This window comes from Camelus ferus, chromosome 6 (assembly GCF_009834535.1).
Source record: "Camelus ferus isolate YT-003-E chromosome 6, BCGSAC_Cfer_1.0, whole genome shotgun sequence".
Classification (NCBI taxonomy): Eukaryota; Metazoa; Chordata; class Mammalia; order Artiodactyla; family Camelidae; genus Camelus; species Camelus ferus.
The window spans coordinates 91,987,392-92,009,460 of NC_045701.1; the positions used below are offsets into that span (position 1 = coordinate 91,987,392).

The following is a 22,069-nucleotide window of genomic DNA, read 5'->3' on the forward strand; positions in this document are numbered from 1 at the left end:
CTGTGAGTTGTGATACTGACAGAGCGTTACAGACAAGGAAGCCAAATCCGTGTCCAGAATGCATCTATTCCAGGGAGGATGAATCATTGCCCCTCCGTGATGGAAGAGGGCCGATGTAATCAACCTGCTCCCAGAGGACTGGCTGCTGTCCCCAGAGAAGATGCCATCGAGAGCAAAGTGCTGACCCCCGCTGTCGTCAGCTAAGGCACTGGGCAGCAGCCAGAGATGCCTGGTAAGAGGACGCCTGTGTTGTTGACCCCGTGCGTGGCCTCTGTCCCCATTGCCATAGCTACTTTGTTCGTGGGTCCATTGAGAAAGCACTGGGTAGCTGGAAAAAGCAGCTCTTATGGATTGAACTGGGTCCCTCTCCCCCACTCACACTGAAGTCCTAATGCCCAGTACATGAGAATGTGACCTCGTTTGGAGACAGGATCTTTACTGAGGTAACTGAGTTAACATGAGCTCATCAGGGTGGTCTCTGTCCAATTTGACCTTGTAGAAAGGGAGAGTTTGGGAACAGACACACAGGGCGAACGCCATGTGAAGGTGAAAGCAGAGATTGGGGCGATGTTTCTCGAAGCTAAGGAACACCAGAGATCTACAGAGGACCTCCAGAAGCTAAGTAAGAAGCATGGAACAGAATTCTTCTCACAGCCCTCGGAACTGGCTACTGTTAGCCCTGCCAACAACTTGCTCTTGGACTTCTAGCTTCCAGAACTGTGAAACGTACATTTCTGGTGTTGAGTCCCCCCAGTGTGTGGTGCTTTGTTAAGGAAACCCTAGCAAATTATTGCAGAGGCTGACAGACATCTCTACAGAATTCCATCCTTTTACCCAATTAACGAGCCTCTTCCAAAGGGAATGCTTCTTGATAAGGATTCATATTTCTGTCTGCATCCACTTTGAGGGGTCCATCTGCATGCTTCTTCCCCTAGATTTTCTTGCAATCAAACTCCCAATTTTGTTGGTGATCATCCACCCAAACTGTTAGAAACTAGATTAGCGCAGATCTGTCCCTCTGGTCATCTCTCACTGTAGACGTAGCAGACAGCCAAACATGTTGCCCAGAGTCCTGCACCCTAGGGGGCTCCTCCTTCGTCTCTGTGCTTCAGGGTCACACTGAGTAGGGCTGCAGCACTGCAGCTGTCCACTTTCAGGTGGAACGTGATGACAGGAGAGCTGCTGGACACACCAAGCCTTAGGGCTGGGTGGTTCTAACAACCCTTAGCTCACGATGGGAAACTTGGGCTTGATGTCCCCTGGTGGGGCATAAGGTCTCCACCAAATCCCAAATGAAAACCAGAAGCAGCTTCTCAAAAGGAAGATAGTCACCTGCAGAAGAGAGCACACACTTGCTCCAGAACCTTAGAGCTCTGCTGTGGTCTTCCTGTCGGTGCGAGCCTTGGGTACTTTGCACATCACTGGGTCTGCCGGATCAGAGGCCCCAGGGGCAGAGCGGTCTGCCTGTGTGGCGTGGCTGAGCCTGTAGAGCCTTCCCTTGCTCTGATCTCCTCTTGAAACTGGTTACCATATGGATGACTCTGCAGATGGATGACAGCCTAGCACACCAGAGCATGTTGCTTCCAAAGTCCAAAAAGAGCCACCAAACATTTGCCTTTTTTTTTCCTGGTAGGCGGTAAGAGGTGCAACAATGTGCCTGTTGCCTTATAGGGGATCTTTTTAGTTCTCCAGACCAAATACCTCTCAGAAACTTTGAACTCACAGGCCCCTAAATGTTGGGGAGGCTGTCTCCCACCCTGCAGTTCACACTTGTCTCACTAAGGCGCCTGAAGCACTTGCTATTTTCTGTTTATCAGATCCAGTCAGCATGATGTCACCAGCGCAGTGCACCAGATGTGATTTTTTGTAGAATAAGAAAAAAAAAAACAATTCATAGAGATAAAAACTTGAATGGTGGTTGTCAGGAGCTGAGGAGAGAAGGGAATGAAGAGTCATTATTTAATGGGTACTGAGTTTCGGTTTTGCAAGATGAAAAAAGTTTAGGAGGTGGTCGGTGGTGATGGTTGCACAACAATGTGAAGGTACATAATGCTACTAATTGGTATACTTTAAATTGGTTAAATTTTACATTATGTGTACTTTACCAAAATTTTAAAAATGAATAAAGAAAAAAAGTAAATTAAATATAGATTAAAATAAAAGATCTTGGTGTTTTTATTAGACTATCTTTAAAAAAGTCACTGCAAGGGGGGAGGGTATAACTCAGTGGTAGAGTGTATGCTTAGCATGCACAAGGTCCTGGGTTTAATCCCCAGTACCTCCATTAAAATAAATAAGTAAAAAAATAAACCTAATTACCTCCCCACAAAACCAAACCAAACCAAACCAAACAAACAAACAAAAAGTCACTGTATTAAGACCTTGATACTCATGGAATGGTCAAAATATTAGAAACATGGCATCCCCTGGAAGATTTTTAGAAATGCAGAATGCCTGCCTCAAAACTACTGGATCACTCAGCCATAACAACTGACAACATAATGCCATTTGCAGCAACATGGATGCTTCTGGAGAATGTCATTCTAAGTGAAGTAAGCCAGAAAGAGAAAGAAAAATACCATATGAGATCGCTCATACGTGGAATCTAAAAAACAAAAACAAAAACAAAAACAAAAACAAACAAAAAAACAAAAACAAAGTGTAAATACAGGACAGAAATAGACTCATAGACAGAGAATACAGACTTGTGGTTGCCAGGGGGGTGGAGGGTGGGAAGGGATAGACTGGGATTTCAAAATTGTAGAATAGATAAACAAGATTATACTGTGGAGCACAGGGAAATATACACAAAATGCTATGATAACTCACAGAGAAAAAAATGTGACAATGAGTGTGTATATGTCCATGAATGACTGAAAAATTGTGCTGAACACTGGAATTTGACACAACATTGTAAAATGATTATAAATCAATAAAAAAATGTAAAAAAAAAAAAAAAACTACTGGATCAGAATCTGTAAAGGAACCATCTCTAGGTGACTCATATGCAAGTTAAAGATTTTTCACAGCTTTTAGAAAATCTTAAGTCACAAATGTTTTTTAAAAGATAATAGAGACTTCTGTGGACTGTATTGTGGCAGAGCAGGAGGATTTACATAGTTCCAAGGTGACATTGTGAAAGTATACTGTTGGCTCTGCCAGGTAAAAGCAAACTGTTTCTGATGGTCCTTGAAAACTAGTATGGAGAAAAAGACATTAGCCAGGCCGACAGCTGCGTACCTAGTGCCAGCGCCATGTTGACTTGCTCCGGTAAACTTACTGCATCTGGGACAGCAGATACAAATGGAGTCACCACCCAATCACACTTATTGCAGTTCATAGTCATTCTCCCAGATCCATTCAACATCTGCACAGGCTGAGCAAGTGAGTGAGATGTATGGGAATGCAATGGGTATTCCCAATCCTGCTTCTTTCAAATCTTCATTGGTGGCATTCATCTCTGCAATTACCCAGGGACACAACTGGGCCCAGGCCTAGGATGAAGCAGTGAGGCACCAGGGCACAAAATTCAAGGAGGTGCTCATCTCAGGGTCACGCAAATACCAAACCTGCACTTAAAATTTGTACCCTTGGTGCCTCACTCCCAAGGAGACACCCACTCCCAGGGTTATACAAGCAAATTGTTGGAAATTAATATATGCATCCAACATTGGTGGGACTGTAACAGCACAAAATTTTTGGAAGGCATTTGGATATTTATTTTTAAAAATGTAATTCTAAGGTTTCAAAATTGTCTTGTAACTTTTCACAAATCTGTTCTGTCCTGTGCATTTTTTAAATTTCAATTTATATTTTTACTAGACTAACATTGTAAACATTGTTCAAAAAGTCAAGTAACAGTTTTAGGCTTATAGTTACAAAGTCTGTTCTCTGCCCCCTGCCACCATCACCACCCCAGCCATCCCCTTTCACTCTACCCCTGAATTCTGGTCCACCTTCTTGATTTTTAGTTTCAGATGTTCTCTATTCAGTTGTTAACATATATAGGTCTTGAACAATTCTTTTTAAACTTATTACCAGGCTTTTCATGGTTTTAGTCTATATTGTGAATCAGACCTTTTCCCATAAAAATTGTCTTAATAGGTCATGGGCGTAAAGTGTTAATCTGTTGAGTTTTGTACGTTTGTCTTGTAATCAGTGACCTTAGCAGATTGCATTGTTCTAAAAGGCTTTTAGTTTAGTTTCTTTGATTCTCTAAGTGAACATTTCTATCATTGTTGGGGGAGGATTATGCATTTATACGCACACTGTGTAATGTCTGTATAGAATGCACACACCTTGGCGAGGACCCTGGGAAGGGGGCAGAACAGGAGGCACAGGAATCTGTTGCCCTCCTAGACAGCAGTCGCACTGCAGTCTGTCTGATGCAATAAGTTTGGAACTCTGGAGTCTGCTGAAGGCTTGTAACTTCTAGAAAAATATGTGGATGATAAATTGTGATTTAACTCTGGTCAATTTCAGCTCTTAGCACAGTAGCAGCTACCCATCCCCCGCCCCCAGCCATGTGGCGGGCAGCTATTTGCATGTTCCTGGAGCAGCCTGTGCACAGCACGTGGGAGTTAGGGTGGCCAAAAAGAGTTCTGTCCTCCAAATAGTAAGGATCTATGACTGTTGTGTCTGATCACGGAAGTGCAGACAAAGAGGCAGCAGCTATTGTCATTGCAACCCCCACCATTGTTTCAAGCCTTTCTCTCTCTGGCTGAAGCGACTTGTAGGGGATTTAAAGGGCCATCGCCCCCTCCCTTTGTTTTCTGCTTTTTCCTCTTTTGGGAGCAAGACATTAAAGACTTGGGCATTCAGAAATCAACTGCATATATGGGGGAAATTAATAAGTGACAATGCAGACCTAGGAAAGGCTCAGAAAGACACTACATTTACACCCCAGGCTGATCCTCAGCACAGAGACAGGGTTCAACAGTAAAAGAAAGAAAGAAAGAAAGAAAAGAAAGAAAGAAAGAAAGAAAGAAAGAAAGAAAGAAAGAAAGAAAGAAAGAAAGAAAGAAAGAAAGAAAGAAAGAAAGAAAGAAAGAAAGAAAGAAAGAAAGAAAGAAAGAAAGAAAGAAAGAACAAAAACCATCAAACCCTGGGGAAGGAGAAAATCTGATTTCCAGAGTTACTACATTATTAGATTGAAATAATGATTGAATAATAGATTGAATTTCTAGTGTTCAGCACTCTTCCTGAAAAAGATCTGGCAGCAGATAAACTAGACAAAGACTTTAAAATAACAATCTCAAAGATGCTCAAAGAACTAAAGGAAGATGTGAAGAAAGTCAAGAAAATGATGTATGAACAAAATGGAAACCTTCAGATTATGAGACAGAAAACCTAAAAAGAAACCAAAAATGAATTGAAAACGAAAGAAGAGGGATTCAAAGGCAGATTTGGGCAGGTAGAAGAAAGAATCCGTGAACTTGAAGGTGGACAATGGAGACTATTGAGGCTGAGGAACAGAAAGAAAACAGACTGAAAAAAAGAGGCCTGTGGGACACCATCAAACAGACCAACATACGCACCATAAGCATCCCAAAGGGAAAGAGATAAAGTGGTTGAGAGAATATTTGGAGAAATAAAGGCTGAGGACTCCCCAAATCTGATGAAAGGCATGACTTTAAGCATTCAAGAAGCTGAACAATCTTTAAGTAAACGAGACTCACACCACGACACATTATAACCGAACTTTCAAAAGACAATGACAAAGAAAGAATCCTGAGAGCAGCAAGAGAGCAGTGGACCATCACGTACACGAGATCTTCAGGAAAGTCGTCAGCAGATTTCTCATCAGAAATTTTGGAAGCCAGGAGACAGTGGGCAGACATCTGCAAATGCTAAGGTAAAAAACCATCCACCACGCAAAACCATTCTTCAAGAGTGAGAGAGAAATGAACATATTCCCAGAAAAACAAAACTGAGAGACTCCACGACCACCCGACCTGCTGCAAGAAACGCTCAGGGAGCCACACGAAATGAAAGGAATGGACGCTGGACGGTCACTTGAAGCCATGTGGAGAAATAAAGGGCTCAGTAAAGGTAAAACACATGGGCAGTTCTAAACGCCATTGTAGTAACCGTCATCTGTAACTGTTCTTTGGCTTGATTTCTACAAGATTAAGAGACTAACACATTTAAAGAAAAAAACAGTGACCTGTGTAATGCTCGTGTTACTGCACTTTGGTTTGTGACTCCCAATCTTGTTTTCTACATAGTTTAGGAGAATAACGTGTTTAAAAGAGCTATTAGTTCGTGTTCTTAGGGACACAAACGCAGTGTAAGTACCTAGCATTAAGCTTCTGATTGCAGTGTAAGTGCTGAGGCATCTGTTTCAAAACATATACACTAAGAAAAATACTGCCAGCTGCGTGAAGCACCTACTACAAACAGCCAGTTAAGGGACTAGGCCACCCGCACCCATGAAGTCCCCCGTTCAGGACACCACGGAAAACCTAGAAAACGGACAGCTTGAGTGACTCCACCTCCACTCTCCCTCACCCGAACTCCTGCTCTGATGTTTCAAATTAGCCAGTGATGAGTGACCTACAAAACCCCAGACACCAGCCTTGGACCACAACAAGGGTAAAGCCCCAGGTTTTCTCTCTCTGGCTCAACCTCACTATGCGGCCCTCAGATGTGCTGTGTAACCCTCCAGGACCTGCGAGTAATAAAGCTTGTTCCTCAAAGTTCCCTGATGGTTTTATGCTGCAGTGCACCCAGAAATCATAATAAGAAACACAAGGCCAGCCCAACCACAACATTGGCCCTGGTAGGGGAAAGGACTGTGGCAGTCACTATGAGTAACGCAGGTCCAGGCCAAGCCTCAGACATTCCTAGCTGAGAGCATTACCATCGGCAGGCTGGGACTGACAGAACAACAACATATAAAGGTGAGATTTTGCAACACTGACCATGAAGGAGGTGAGGGCAGAGCTGTAAGAGAGCAGGATGTTGTATGCCATTGAAGTTAAGCTGATATCAATTTAAATTAGGGTGCTATAACTTTAGGATGTTAAATGTAAGCCCCATAGTAACCCGAAAGAAATGCTATAGGATATACACAAAAGGAAACAAGAGGGGAATTTAAACATTTCACTACAAAAAAATCAACTAATCACAAAAGACAGTAATGCAGGGAATGAGGGACAAAAAAGCTGTAAGACATATAGAAAACTAAAGTACATTACAGAAATCTCTATTAATTTTTTTTACATTTTTTGGTTGGTTGGTTGGTTGGTTGGGTTTTTTTTTGGAGGGGAGGTAATTAGGTTTGTTTGTTTGTTTATTATTTTTTTCCCTCAACTTTATTAGCCTGGAGTTCCTCCCTGCCAAACCCATGGGCTGGTCCCCAGGTACAGTGAGCAGGACTGAGTAATTATTTATTTATTTTAAATGAAGGCACTGGGGATTGAACCCAGGACGTCATACACACTAAGCACACACTCTACCATTGAGCTATACCCTCCCCCTAGTAATTACTTTTGATGTAGATGGACTGAACATTCAGTTAAAAGACAGAGACTGGCAGAATGGATAACTACATGTGATCCAACAATATACTGCCTATAAGAGACTCAAGATCCAAAGACATGAACAGGTTAAAAGTGAAAGGATGGAAAAAGATATTCCACGCAAATAATAACCAAACAAGAGCAGGAGTGGCTATAACTATATCAGATAAAATAGATTTTAAATCAATTAAGTTTTCTAGAGACAAAGTAAGAGATGTTAATAAAAGTTTCAATACAGCAGGAAGATATAAAAATTATAAATCTTTACACACCCTTACAGACCATCACAATATATGAGGCAAAAACTGACAAAATAGAAGAGAGAAATAGACAGTTCTACAATAATAGTTGGAGATTTCAGTACCCCACTCACAATAACGAAACAATCAGACAAAAGATAAGTAAGGAAACAGAGGACTTAACACAGACTAGATCTATCAGACACATACAGAGCACTCTACCCAGCAACAATGGCACACGAATGCTTCTCATGTGCACACGAGACATTTTCCAGATGGATCATAAGGTAGGTCACAAGATAAATCTCAGTTAGATTTAACAAATTTTTAGGTTTGTTGAAATAGATTTTAAAAGGCAAATATCATACAAAGTGTCTTCTCTGACCACAATGAGATAAAGTTAGAAACCAACAAGAGTACAACTAGAAAATTGACAAAACTGTGGAAATTAAATACACTTTTAAACAACAAATGGATCAAAGAGCTCACATGAGAAATTAGAAAATACTTAAGAGATGAATGAAACTGAAAACACAACATACCAAAACTTATGGGATGCAGCAAAAGCAGTGGTAAGGGCAAATTTATAGCTATGAATGCTTACATTAAAAATCAGAAATATCTGGAATCGACAACCTAACTTAAATGAACTAGAAAAAGAACTAAATGAACTAGAAAAAGAAGAACAAATAAAACCCAAAGCTACAAGAAGGAAGAAAATAATAAAGACTGGAGCAGAGATAAATGAACAGGGGACCAGAAGGACAATAAAGAAAATCAATGAAATCAAAAGTTTATTCTTCAAAAACAACAAGAAAATTGACAAACATTTAACTAGATGGACTAAGAAAAAAAGAGAAGATTAAATTACTAAAATCAGAAATGAAAGTGAAAGTGGGGACATTACTACCAATTATACAGAAATAAAATGGATTATAAGAGAGTAGTATGAATAATTATATGCCAAAATTGGGTAATCTAGACGAAATGGACAGATTCTTAGAAATGCAAAACCTACAAAGACTAAATCATGAAGAAATGCAAGTCATATATTAAAAACCCACAGCAAACGTCATACTCGGTGGTGAAGGACTGAAAGCAGTTTCCTTTAAGATCAGGAATAAGGCAAGAGAAGGATGCCTGCTTTTACCACTTCTGTTCAACACGGCACTGAAAGTTCCAGCCAGAGCAACTGGGCAAGGAAAATAAACAAAAGCCATCCAAATTAGAAAGGAAGAGGTAAAATTATCTCTGTTTGCAGATGATATGATCTTATACATAGAAAATCCTAAAGACCCCCCCCAAAAGTTGTTAGAACTAATAAATGAATTCAGCAAAGTAACAGGATACAAAGTTAACATGCAGAAGTCAGCTGCATTGTATGCGAACAATAAGCAATATGAAAAGGAAATTTTAAAAAATGTTTACTATAGCAACAAAAAGAATAAAATACTTAAGAATTAACCTAACCTAGAAGGTGAAAGACTTGGACAATGTAACTATGAAACACTGCTGGAAGAAATTGAAGAAGAAACAAGTGAATGGAAACACATCCCATGTTCACGGACTGGAAAACTTCATATTGTTAAGATATTAATACTACCCAAAGCACTCTACAGATTCAATTCAATCCCTATCAAATCCCAAATTCTGGCAAATAATGACATTATTTGCAGAAATAGAAAAACCCATTCTAAAATTCACATGGAATCTCAAGGGACCCCAAGTAGCCAAAACAATCCTGAAAGAACAAAACTAAGAACTCACATGCCCTGATTTCAAAACTTACTACAAAGCTGTAGTAATATAAACAGTTGTGACTTTGGCAGAAAGACAGATAGAGACCAATGGAATAAAAGGGAAGCCCAGACACAGACCTGCACATACACGGTCTAATGATCTTCGACAAGGGTGCCAAGACCATTCCGTAGAAGAAGAACGGTCTTTTCAACAAATGGTACTCAGAAAAGTGAATTTCCACATGCAGAAGAATGAAATTGCACCCTCATCTAACACCATTTACAAAAATTAGCTCAAAATGGATCAAGGACCTAGTGCTAGACCTAAAACTACAAACTCTTAGAAGAAAACGTAGATCAAAAGCTTCACAATATTGGATTGCACAGTGATTTCTTGGCATTTTACCAAAGGCACAGGTAATAAAATAAAAAACAGAGGACTTGGACTTCATGAAATGTTAAACTTTGTGCATCAAAAGGTAGTACCCACAGAGTGAAAATGCAGCCCTCAGGATGGGAGAAAATGTCTGCAAACCACATGTCTGATGAAGGCTTAATATCCGGGATTTTAAAGAACTCCTAAACCTCAACAATCATAATCATCATTAAAAACACCAAACCACCTGGCTCAAAAACGCGCACAAAAGTCCTGAATAGACATTTCTCCAGTGAACAGCCAGCAAGCAAGTGAAAAGATACTCAGTATCACTAATCGCTAGGAAAATGCGAGTCAGAACCACAACGAGACACCGCCTCACGCCGGTTAGGCTGGCTACTGTCAAAAACTAGAAGACAGCAAGTGCTGGTGAGGCGCTAGAGAAGTCGGAACCCTGTACACTGTCATTGAGAGTGTGAAACGATACAGCCACAGGGGAAAACATATGGTGGCTACTCAAAAAATTTTAAAAGAATACCATATGATCCATTATTCTACTTCTGGGGATACACCCAAAAGAAGTGAAAGAAACGAGGAACTCAAGGAGATACACACTCACCCATGTTCATAGCAGCATTATTCACAGTAGCTAAAACCTAGAAGCAACCCAAGTGCCCATCAGTGGGTGAATGGGTAAGCACAATACGGTTCATCCATATGATGGAATTAAAACTGAACTGAATGGAGTTCCACTGAATTAAAATGGATTAATTATTCAGTCTTAAAAAGGAAGGAAATTCGGCAATACACTGCAACATGGATGAACCTTGAGGACGTTATACTAAGAGAAATAAGGCAGTCACAAAGGACAAACACTATATGATTTCACCTAGATGCAGTACTTAAGAGAATTCAGAATCATAAAGACAGGATGTGTAATGGTGGTGGCCAGGAGCTGGGGGAGGAGAGAGCAGGGAGTTACCATTCAATAGGTACAAAGTTTCAGTTTTACAAGATGAAAGGGGTTACTGGGGCTGGATGGGGATGATGCCAGAACAACAGCATGAACATATGTGTTCAATGCCACTTTAAAATGGCTCAGATGTGCATTTTGCCACACACACGAAATACACACGTATCTTGTATACTGTGTGTATAGCATGTGTGTAAACTGTCAGTATACAGTCTTGTTGTTTGTTGGGGAACCAGTACCCAAGCTACCTGGGCACGACCTGACCTTGGCAGGCAGGCGAAGATCAAAGCATCCTCATCATTTCTGAAGAAGATAATGTGGAGAACGCGGCGAGCCTGAGGACGCTGCGCTGTCGGACACTGAGCACCTCTGCTGGCAGGCAGATGTCCTTGGAGCTGGGCAGCGATGCTTCCCTCAGGCAGATCCCCCCTTGGAGACTTAAGGAGACAAGCAGGAGAAATTTAACAAGTAAAAGAGAGAGAAAGGGGCTTAATATCACCACCCAATTCCGCCTTCTCCCCAGGGGAGGGGTGGAGGAGGGTAAGAGGGACAAGGTCAGGGCCATGGCTCTCATGATCGTCCCCAAATCATGAAGAGGCATGTGTGCCACCCACTGCTCTGCACACACACTTCCCCTTTTGCCGCGCATCTGGGAGCAATTTCCACGTCAGAACTGAGAGAACGTCCACCTTCCCTTTCACAGCTGCATAGTGCTCCACTGTTTGGACGCGCTGCAGTTATTTCCCTGGTGAATACAGATGGTGTTTTAGGGAGTTTCCAATATTTTGCTATAACAATCAAAGTGACTAGCTGGTACCTGCGTCATTTTGCATGGATGTTACAGAGTGTTGATAAGATACTTCCCTAGAAGGGGCATGGCTGGTTCTGTTTGTGCATCTGTCACCTTGACTGGCACTGCCCAACGACCCACCAGAGCGGCTGTGAAGTTTACACTTTGAAAGTGGCGAGGGAGAGCGCCTGGTGGCTGGCAGCCTCGCCGCTAGAAAATGGTAGCCCATCTGGCCAAGGAAGTTGATCCGTCTGTGCCCGGGGGTGGGTGAGCAGGCAGGGCTGGGGGAGGAGGACTCCAAGGGGCATGGGGGGCTTCATGATGGTGAGAATGTTCCTTTTTTTTTTTTTTAATGTATTTTTATTTAATTATAGTCAGTTTACAATGTATCAATTTCTAGTGAATATGTTCTTTATCTTCATCTTTGTGATGGTTTCAGGAGTATATTTACATATGAAAATTTACTAAACTGGGCACTTTAAATGCGTACATTTTATTATATGTCAATTATATCTCAATAAAGCCTTTTTTAAAGCTTGAAAACATGCTAGTTGTGTGTGTGTGTGTGTGTGCGCGCGCGTGCGTGTTTATCCTACCAGACTGTCAAAAAATAAACAAGATAATTACTTCCAGTTCTGGCAAAACTGTGAGGAAACCAGCTCCCTATCGTGGAAGAAGGAATTGGTGCAAGACTTTCTGGAATTAACTCTCGCAGTACCCTTTAGAAAGCATTTATCTTCTGTGATGAAATGAAATTGGATGTGCTCCTTATTCAGCTGTTCTTAATTAGGATCCTGTTAATTTATTTCTCTTTGTGGCTCAGTAAAATGGAGTTCCACACATTTGTCTTTTGTTTCTAAGGCCAACTAATGAATTTCCAGAGCCTGGGCCTTAAAAACGAAAGCCGATGCAGGAACCGAAGAAAGTGTTAAAAATGCCTCCTTCCCCCTGAAATCATGGAAGGAAAGATGTCATTCTGAATTATAAAACTTGGTGGAAGAATCTGATTTGATACGCTGTTGAGTTCACATCACTTACTCGTGTATAAATCTTGTTTTCTGTACAAAACTAGGGCCTGTCTGAACATTCCCGCTGTTACCAACTTCTCAGTTCTCAGTCACAATGAATCTGTTATTTAAACAGAGGCGTCTTACAATGTTTCTAAGACTTTAGAATTTGTTGCCACGGCTTCTGAGAACAACATCCAGTAGAAACTTGAACTCTTGTTTGCTGGTCTTACCGGTAACTGTGTAATCACAATTCTGGATTCCTACACAGTGCAAGTACAGAAGACAGTTTGCGTCTCTGCTAGATTTCTCACCTTGATTATCTTGATTGAAGCTAAGAGTCTTGTCTGACCTTCAACAAGATCTCTGAGGTAATGATTCTACTTCTAGGCAATGTACGTATCAGAAATAAATGGACCCTGTTGTTACAGACACAAGAATTCTTCTTGTAGGAGAAACTGGAAAATCCCAAAATATCCAGCAAGAGGGAAAGAGGCAAACACTCACACTACCTGACAATGAGGCCATTTAAAAAAAATGAGCTCATTTTCATTGGTTTGAGAAAATGTCCATGACATGACATTAGACAAAAAAATGCAAATTTGCAGCACAGTATCTTTGGCAGGGTAGGCCAAGAGGGAAGTGACACGCAGTTTGTACTTCACACAATCCTTTAAAGTCTGTGGGATAGTGCGTGACTCCTCTCCATTCAGATTTTTTAAAACGAAATAGTATTTTGCACAAGCGTGGTGAGGAGAGGCATTTGTTTAAGATGTACCCAAGTCCATAGGGCTTGAGTCTGTTGGGATTATGAGTCATTTTAAATTCCTTATTTGATATTTTATTTAACTTGGACATTTTCTATAATGAAGTGCTTTTGAAACTGGAAAATCGGGTTTTTGGTTTTTGTTTTCCTTTTTGTAAGTCTATTTAATGAGACTCGTCCCACTGGCATATTTTGTGATGAGGCCAGAGGGCAGCACCAGCCCCTGAGGGTGGCGCTGGGACTCCCCCCAAAGGGACTGGTGGTCCTTCTGCCAGCTCTTCCGTGGAGAGTTCATCCAGGTCGAGCACTGAGGGGCTGGGAGACTTGGCCCTAGGCTGGGCGGAAGGAAGGCGGCATCTTCTCTTCCTAAAGGGCTGGGGCTGACCTAGAGCTTCAGCCAGACCCCAAGCGCAGCTTCAGGGAGCAGCCAGGAGTAGTGGGAGGGGATCTGGTTCTAGCCCCCCGGGATGGGCTGTAAAACTTCATCCCCTCACTGGTCTGGGCCCTGCGGTGGGGGTGCGGGTTGAGAGCAACTTGGCAGGGAGGGTACAGCTCAGTGGTAGAGCGCATGCTTAGCATGCACGAGGTCCTGGGTTTGATTCCCAGCACCTCCATTAAATAAAATAAAATGAAATAAAATAAAATAAGTAAACCTAATTACCTCCCCGCCAAACAAAAACAAAACAAAAAACTTTAAAAAGACACACACACACACACAAAAGAGCAAACTGACTCAGTTTGCAGAAGCGCAGCCCCCTAAAGGAGGCGGCTGGGTGGGTGGGGGCGGCATTTGCCCGGGAAGACGTCATGGGTCACAGGTGAAATGAGACCTGGGCCAGGCTGGGTCAGCAGAGGGGCTTCCTCAGAGGCGGGCAGAACCTGTAACCTGGAGGTCAGGAGGTGTCTCCCAGCAGAATCCCATCAGCCCCCATGCCCTCGGGTTGCCCTGACCGGCACCTTGCCGCCTGTGAGACACAGACCCCGCCCACTGTGTGCAGGAGCCCTGGGGTCCTTCCCTAGCCCGCGCAGGGGCCCCACTCAAGCTGTGGGGGCCTCTGCCTGCTGGGGGTGGGCAGCTTCATCAGATGCCTCTGCCGTACGCGCTTCCCCTGGAAGCAGCGAGTGCCACAACCCCCGCTCCCGCATGCAGAGGTGGAATTCAGAAGAACAGGACAGGAAGGGGAACTCACTTTTTCCAAAGCGATCCAAGGACCGTTCCAGAATTGCCTGGCAGGGGCTGAGCTGGCTTGTGAACTTCTAGACTAGCTGGTCACACAGTGGAGAGTGGACACTGGGGAGGGGAGCTTGGCTGGGCCTCCCTTCTGGCTGTGTCTTCCTCTGTAAGACCTGCCTTCCCCTCGAGTGCGCGAGAGGAAGAGGAGCCAGCACACGCCCGCTGGCCAGTGGCAACACCCTGAGAATCCAACCCTGGCTGTCGTTCCTCTGAGTCCCTTCCGGATGCTGTCCCGGGGACATCTGTCAGCCCCACACCCACTCTGCTCCATTGCTCAGCCCTCAGACCCCTGCCCCTGGGGATCAGGACACAAGCCCACACTGCCCAGCCTTTCCTGGGCGCCATATGCTGTCCAGGGCAGACAGCAAGCAACTTCCTCCAAGGGCCGAGAACCCAGCGACATCCCTGACAAGGCAGACCAGCCTCAAGGCAGGGCAGCTCCAGAGAGGAGGGCCCCCGTCAGGCAGGAGCCCCAGGGACTGCCCAGAACCATGGGACACTCAGCTTCACAGACCGAGTGCCCCCGGGCACCGAGGGTCAGCTGGAACCACGGCAGGAAAGAAAGCTCTGGGGGTGTTGGGAACCCCCTTGCGGAGAGCAGGGCTCCCTGGAGGAGGGACAGCAGCCCATCTCGGCTTTGCAGGGGTCTCTGTGGGGGACCGCAGACCCGGTCCTGATACCCAGACCTGGAGGCTCAGGCGGACGTGCAGTGCCTCCTCCACAGAGCTGGTTCTGCCCCCTGGTGGTGGCGACAGGGATGTACCTTCCTGGGCACTTCCTTGCCCGCCGCCTTGGTTACTCCTGGTTCTCACAGCAGGGGAGTGAAGGCGGCTCACTCACACCCGGCATCACAGAAAATCCATCCGAGGAAAAGCACGAACTAGACCATCACACTCTTTTGTGAAAGTACATTTGCTGAAACAATTTCAAATTCTGGTGAACTGTCTCATACTTTATGTGTACATATAAAACATAAATTTCTCTAGATGGAGGTTTAAACTGATGCTAAGGATGCGATTTCTGGGGTATTGTCAACATGGACATTTAAAAATAAAACTGCCACACCCCCCTTTGAAGTGTAGCTAATTGACTCTAAATACCATAGTGATTTAAACAAATGTATTGAGACATAACTTGGGTTGAGTGGAGGGCACAGAGCTTGAGCGTAATTTTTGTATCTGTATAATGGTAGAAGCAGGTCCAGATGTGGACAGTTCCCTGAGCCCAGGGCTCCTCTGTGTTCCTACCCAGGCAATATGCCACCAAGGACAGTCCTTCATGTGATTTCCGTTACCACAGATTAACTTTGCCTGTTGTTGAACTTCATAGAAACAGTGATGGCAAATTGAAATCATATTGGAGTAACCACAGTTCAGGCACACAAAAATGGCGTCAGACAGCCATTGATAATCTGGTCTCAGACATGTCTCTGTCCCACTGAGAACTTGAACTTTCTCTGAACTGTACCAAACCCAAGGACACCACCAGCTGTTCAGAACAACGCCTGCCAGCTGCAGCCTTATGGTCTCAAGGTCTCCTGTTGTAACTATGCAACCATTTCAGACCCCAACCAATCCTTACTTAATAAGCACCCTCCCTTCTTGCCAGCTGCAATTACAGTTCTTGATAAATAACTCACGTGACTAACTAACCTTGCATTTTTTGCCTTTATAAGACTCCAGCATTTTGTAGCCTGGTGGAACACAACTCAAGTCCTTCCTTAATCTGTGTCTCCCGGGTTACAGTCCTAACAAACCCCAAATAAACACTTTTAAATTTCAATCAGGTCTGTTTCTAAAATTTTTGTTAACTATAGAATCATACACTGTGTTCTCTTTTACGTCTGACTTTTTTCACGCAACATTATGCCTGCAAGATTTATGTCTTTTGCTGCATGTATCTGTAGATTATTTTTTTCATTGTTGTGGATTCTTCCACTACATGACTATACCACAATTTATTTACTTATTATGCTAGCGATGGATCTTTGGTCGTTTCCAGCTCACAGCAGTGATGAGAAAAGCTGCTATGAACATTCCCACCCGTGTCTTGTAGGACATAAGCCCTAGTTTTTTTGGATACACACACCCAAGAGTGAAATTGCTGGGTCATGGGACATACGTATGCTCAGCTTTAGTAGGTACTGCCTAAAATTTTTCCAGAATGGTTGTGCCAGCCACAGTATTTTGCTGTCCACTGTCATCCATTTAAAATATACCTGATTATTATTGTTTTTCTAGGTTCTTGGGCCAACAGAAGTTAAATAGACAAAAATAATAAGGAAGTTCACAGAAGACCTAAACAACATAATTAGCAAAATAGAATATGTACTTACGTTGCAATCAAGTAAAAGAGAGTATGTATTTTTAAAATGTACATTGAACAGTCATAGCTCTGCATCAATCACACCTTAAATCACATGGTCACAATGAATGTTCAAGATGATAAAGTAGAAATCACCTAAACAAATTTCTCTCATCACGATGCAATAAAACCAAACTAAGAAAAGACTTACCCTATGATCCAGCAATCCCACTCCTGGGCATAGATCAGAGGGAACTCTAATTCAAAAAGACACCTACACCCCAATGTTCATAGATAGCAGCACTATTTGCAATAGCCAAGACATGGAAGCAACCAAAATGTCCATTGACAGATGACTGGATAAAGAAGATGTGGTATATTTTTTACAATGGAATACTGCTCAGCCATAAGAAGACTGAAATATTACCATTTGCAGCAACATGGATGCACCTGGAGAATGTCATTCTAAGTGAAGTAAGCCAGAAAGGGAAAGAAAAAGTACCATATGATATCACCCATGTGGAAATTTTTTAAAAAGAAAGAAAAAACAAGACACTAATGAACTCATCTACAAAACAGAAACAGACTGGCAGACATAATAAACAATGTTATGGTTACCAGGGGTAAGGGGGTGGGAAGGGATAAATTTGGGAGTTTGAGATTTGTAAATGTTAACCACTATATATAAAAATACATAAAATAAATAAAATAAAATAAAATAAAATAAAATAAATGCAATAAAATCAGAAACTTAAAGTTTTTCCATCTTGAAAGGAAAAAAGACCTCTTGTTAAACAGTTAGGGGGAACCCAGCTACAAATGAAAGAACTTCTGAAAATGAGCGATGATGGAAACACTGCATGTTGGAATCTACGGGAAACAGTAACAGAAAGAAAAGACCACAGCTCTGACACAAATTTCTGACAAAAGACCATTTTCTCCAACACAGATTTCAAAATGAAAATAAACCCATGAAGTGTGGCTTCACCTGGGTTTTGCAGAAGGCGGCCTGAGGCAAACATGGAGGCAGCGCTGCTTTTCCCTGGGAGATGCAAACCAGGCAGCAAGGAGGGCGGGGCACAGCGTGCAGTGACACACTGCCACGCGGGCGCCACTGCACAGCGAGCCGCAGACAGACAAGCAGACGCTGGGCAGGCGAGTTTGCTTGGCCCGTGGGGCTTCTTTGGATAAACCAGTAGGAGAAATTCTCCTCGGCACTTGGTGAAAGGGAAGAAGGGGGGAAGTGTGTCTGCCTAGACACCGTCAGCTTGCCATTGGCCAAAGTTTGCCCTACGAGGACTTAACTTTCCCACCCTTCTAAGCTGCTTCGTTTGGTCCTTCAGGGCCAGTCAGGTGCAGACCATGCAGCTGGGGGCTCTGCGGTGCTTCACCCAGAGGAGTGCAGAGAAGGCCAGCATTCCACATGTGTCTGGTAGGTCTGACTACGTAGTGGCCGCCAAGGGGAAGAGTCCGGCATCCTCAGGGCACCTGGCTGACCTGTCCCAGGGGCCAGAACAATCTGGGCCCTGCTCGAGTCAGCTGGGAGCAGAGACAGCTGGGGAGGACAAGGGTCAGAGAGGTTCAGGAAGTGGGCTGCACTGCGGGGACCTGGTGCGTAGCACCCGTGTCCATTACAGTCTGTCCTCTGCTCCCCTGGAGCTGTTAGTCTCCTTCCACGTTATAATATGGGGGCCCTTTCTTTCCCCTTTTTAAATGAGAACAGGATGATGTCATTCCAATCAGTCACAGATTCCTTTTCTAGGTGATGGCCAGCAGCTATCTCTTGGAAGTCTTAAGACGAGATGTCCCAGAGAATCCCCAAGTTCCAGACAGTCTCCTCCCTGCCTCCGCTGGGTGGGAGCAACCATGGCGTCTCATGGTGGTTAGGATCTGGTACCTTTCTGTCTCTGGTCCATTGGCATGAGGAGGTCAATGATAATTACTGGAAACTTTACCAGTGATAATTAGCAGCCAAGTGATAATTACCAAAACCTGTGGCCCCCGGCGTTCAGTGTTCTCTCCTGGGATGGAATTCAGGAACCATAACCTGACAGAGTTTTAGGGACAAGAAGCACAAATTCCACAGGTGGGTCATCACTGACCCAAGTCCATCATTTTTCCATCAGTTGGTTATCGGGAACTCCCCGCGGGACCGTGGGTGGGGGTGGAGAGAGAAGCTGCAGCGCACCTGTTGGTGTAACTCACTCCTGTCTTCTGGACTGGCCTGAGCCTGGTTCTGGAAGTCACTTCCATGACACGACAGATGGCTCCTCTGCATGCCTGCCCTCTGACTTTCTGATGACTAAGTGGGTCAGATAACAGCTCAGGACAGTGAGCACTTTTGTGCAGTCACTTGTGCCGGGCCCCATGCTGTGTGTCTCCCAGGAGCTGTGTTGTAAGCGCTGGGGTGGGTGTGGGCCCGCCCCACACTCTAGAGGCTGCAGCTCTTACATCCAGGCTTGCTGGAGAATCCAAATAGCATTCAAATCCAGGCCTGAGGTTTTTATTTCCATTAGACCTGGGGGATCTTGGGGCTCACGAAGCATCCTGAACTTGCTGCAGAGCTCTCTCCTGCTCTGGGTCCTACTCAAAACTGGAAGTCTCATAAAAAACAATTTTATGATAGGTTACCAGTGGAGAAGCGGGTGGGAAGGGATAAATTAGGAGTTCGAGATTTGCAGATACTAACTACTATATATAAAATAAACAACAAGTTTCTTCTGTACAGCACAGGGAACTCTATCCAATGTCTTGTAGTAACCTATAATGAAAAAGAATATGAAGAGGAATACATGTATGTGTATGTATGACTGAAACATTATGCTGAACACCAGAAATAGATATAATGTTGCAAACTGACTATACTTCAATAAAAATTTTTAAAGACCAAAAAAAAGCTGGAAATCTCTGGATCACTCAATAAATGGGTGCAATATTATTGCACAGAGCCCCCTTACAGAGCTGGACCTCTTTTTCAATGGTAGGAGATGTAAGAGACAGCAATCTTCCCTTCCCTTCCCTTCCCTCCCTAGAGGGGCTGCTTCAGCATGCCCAGACCATTGGACTTGGAAAAGCTTCACTGATGTGCCAGTCCACTGAACAGTCTTCAGGGTTTAATTCCCCGTTATCTTGCACATATGAGACTCACTAGCATATCTAAAGTACTTGCCTTTTCTTATTGAACAAGTCCAATTAGCACGATGTCATCAACAGAGTGAACGAGCACGACGTCGTGCAAAATATCAAGACGCCCAGACCATACACCTCTGCAGACCATACTGGGGCAGAGAGGGGCAGCCACCGCCGGGGGCCAGGCACATTTGGCCGGCCTCAGAAGGGAAGGTCCTGTGAATACCCCTTGTCCAGTGCCCCCCGCCCCAGTATTGGAGTTTGACATCTCAACACAGGCCAGAGTACTTGGCTTGTGACACTGGCCTTATGTGTGAGACCTGACCTGGGGTGGGTTCCCAGTGCCTCGACCTGAAGGAGTCAGCAGATGGAAGCTCCATTTGAATCATGCAGGTGGTTTCGACCTGAGTTTGGTGTCCTCAAGTTTTGTCACAGGGCAGGTGGTGAGGGGTCGGGTGATGCACCGGAGAAGGAGCTGAAGTGGGTGACAGGTGCCTTCCACCGCCGAGCAGGAAAGGGGTGGGCGTGAAAGTGACTGCGAAGAGGCGGCACACACACACACAGCCACAATCACACTCATATGTACACACACAGCCACAATCACACTCACACACTCACACACACACCAGCTCCCACACCCTGACCAGCCCTGCAATGCTGGACCTGAATCCTGATCCTGAGGCTGGAATGGGCTGTGTGCCCAGCAGGACCCCAGGGGTCACCCAAATCAGGGGGACAGAGCCTCAGCCAGAGGACCCAAGGGCATCCCTTCTGGACTTCAGCCTTTTGGGATCTTGCACTTATTTCCACAGGGTCCTAAGACTAGGCCCAAGTTGGGAGCATCAGGGACCAAATGAGGCCCCTCCCCAAGGCTGAGGCTTCCCTTGGCGGCCAGGAATGGACATCCCAGGCCTGGGGAAGAAGGGCCCCAGGGGTCCTAACCTGAGGCCTTTGTGTGGGGAGCCCCAGAACACACCCAGGGGCTCCAGGTTCTGATCTGGGCCTGGCGTGGAGGAGATGCGAGAGCAGAGGGGCCCCGTGCCCGGACTCTGCACCCCCACGCTGCTCCCGGGAACACTTCCCCGCAGCCTCTCCTCTGTACCCTGCGGGTCTCCCTTCTCCATCCCCCGGGATCATCTCTCCCAACCCCCTTCTCCCCAGGCTGCGGTCCTAGGGGGCGGTCCTGGGCCTGGGGCCTCTCAGATGGAGTGGACTTGGCACCTAGGGCCCCTGGGGACACAGGCCAGGCAGGGATGGGGTGATGGTGAAGCTGGGTCCCTACCAGGGTGGGTCCCCCGTTATGCAGGATTGCGTGCGCACCCCGGCGGGGGCTGCTTGTCCCCACGCGGAGGGGCTCCCTCATCCCCCAGCACCCAGCCCAGGGTGCTGCTCGTGGTCCCTGATACCATTGACATAGCTTTCCTGATGCCTATACTGTGCCAAAATATATTCCCTCCACTTCTTATTTCCCTTTGGCATGTTTTTCTGCAATTTGAATAATCAGTCCCTCTGTGCATCTATTCAGAATTTGTAATAAGAGAAGTCTGCAGGGCTACATGCTCCCCTCTGGAAACAGCTTTCCTGGGCTCAAAGGCTTTGCTACGGAACGCTTCTTTTCCGTACTCTAGGTCCTAGTTTCAGGTTTTACATGCTTTTGACCTAGAATCATTTAGAAGAGTGTTTCTTAATTCCCAAGTATTGAAGTTGTTAAAAAGAGGGGGAGGGAAAGGGTCATTTTTATTTATTGGATTTAATGCCAAATAAAATTTCTGCATTTCAACATTTACAGATTTGTGCTTTAAGTGTATTATTACTTTAAATGACTGTTCTTTCAATATAAAAATGCATACTATCTAAACAACTGTACAGCACAGGGAACTATATTCAATATCCTGCAATAACCTATATTGAAAAAGCATATGAAATATATGTATAACTGAATCACTATGCTGTACACCAGAATCTAACACAACATCGTGAATCGACTAT

The 22,069-nt window shown here is 44.4% G+C and overlaps 1 long non-coding RNA gene across 1 annotated transcript; it reads right to left on the reverse strand.

The window, feature by feature from the left end:
* Nucleotides 1-2,883: 2,883 nt before the first annotated feature.
* LOC116664415 lies at nucleotides 2,884-14,839 on the reverse strand. The gene is made up of 3 exons (XR_004320957.1): nucleotides 14,604-14,839; nucleotides 11,115-11,287; nucleotides 2,884-4,431 (listed from the first exon to the last, which is right to left on the reverse strand). It is a non-coding gene; the product is annotated as an uncharacterized LOC116664415 (long non-coding RNA).
* Nucleotides 14,840-22,069: the final 7,230 nt, after the last annotated feature.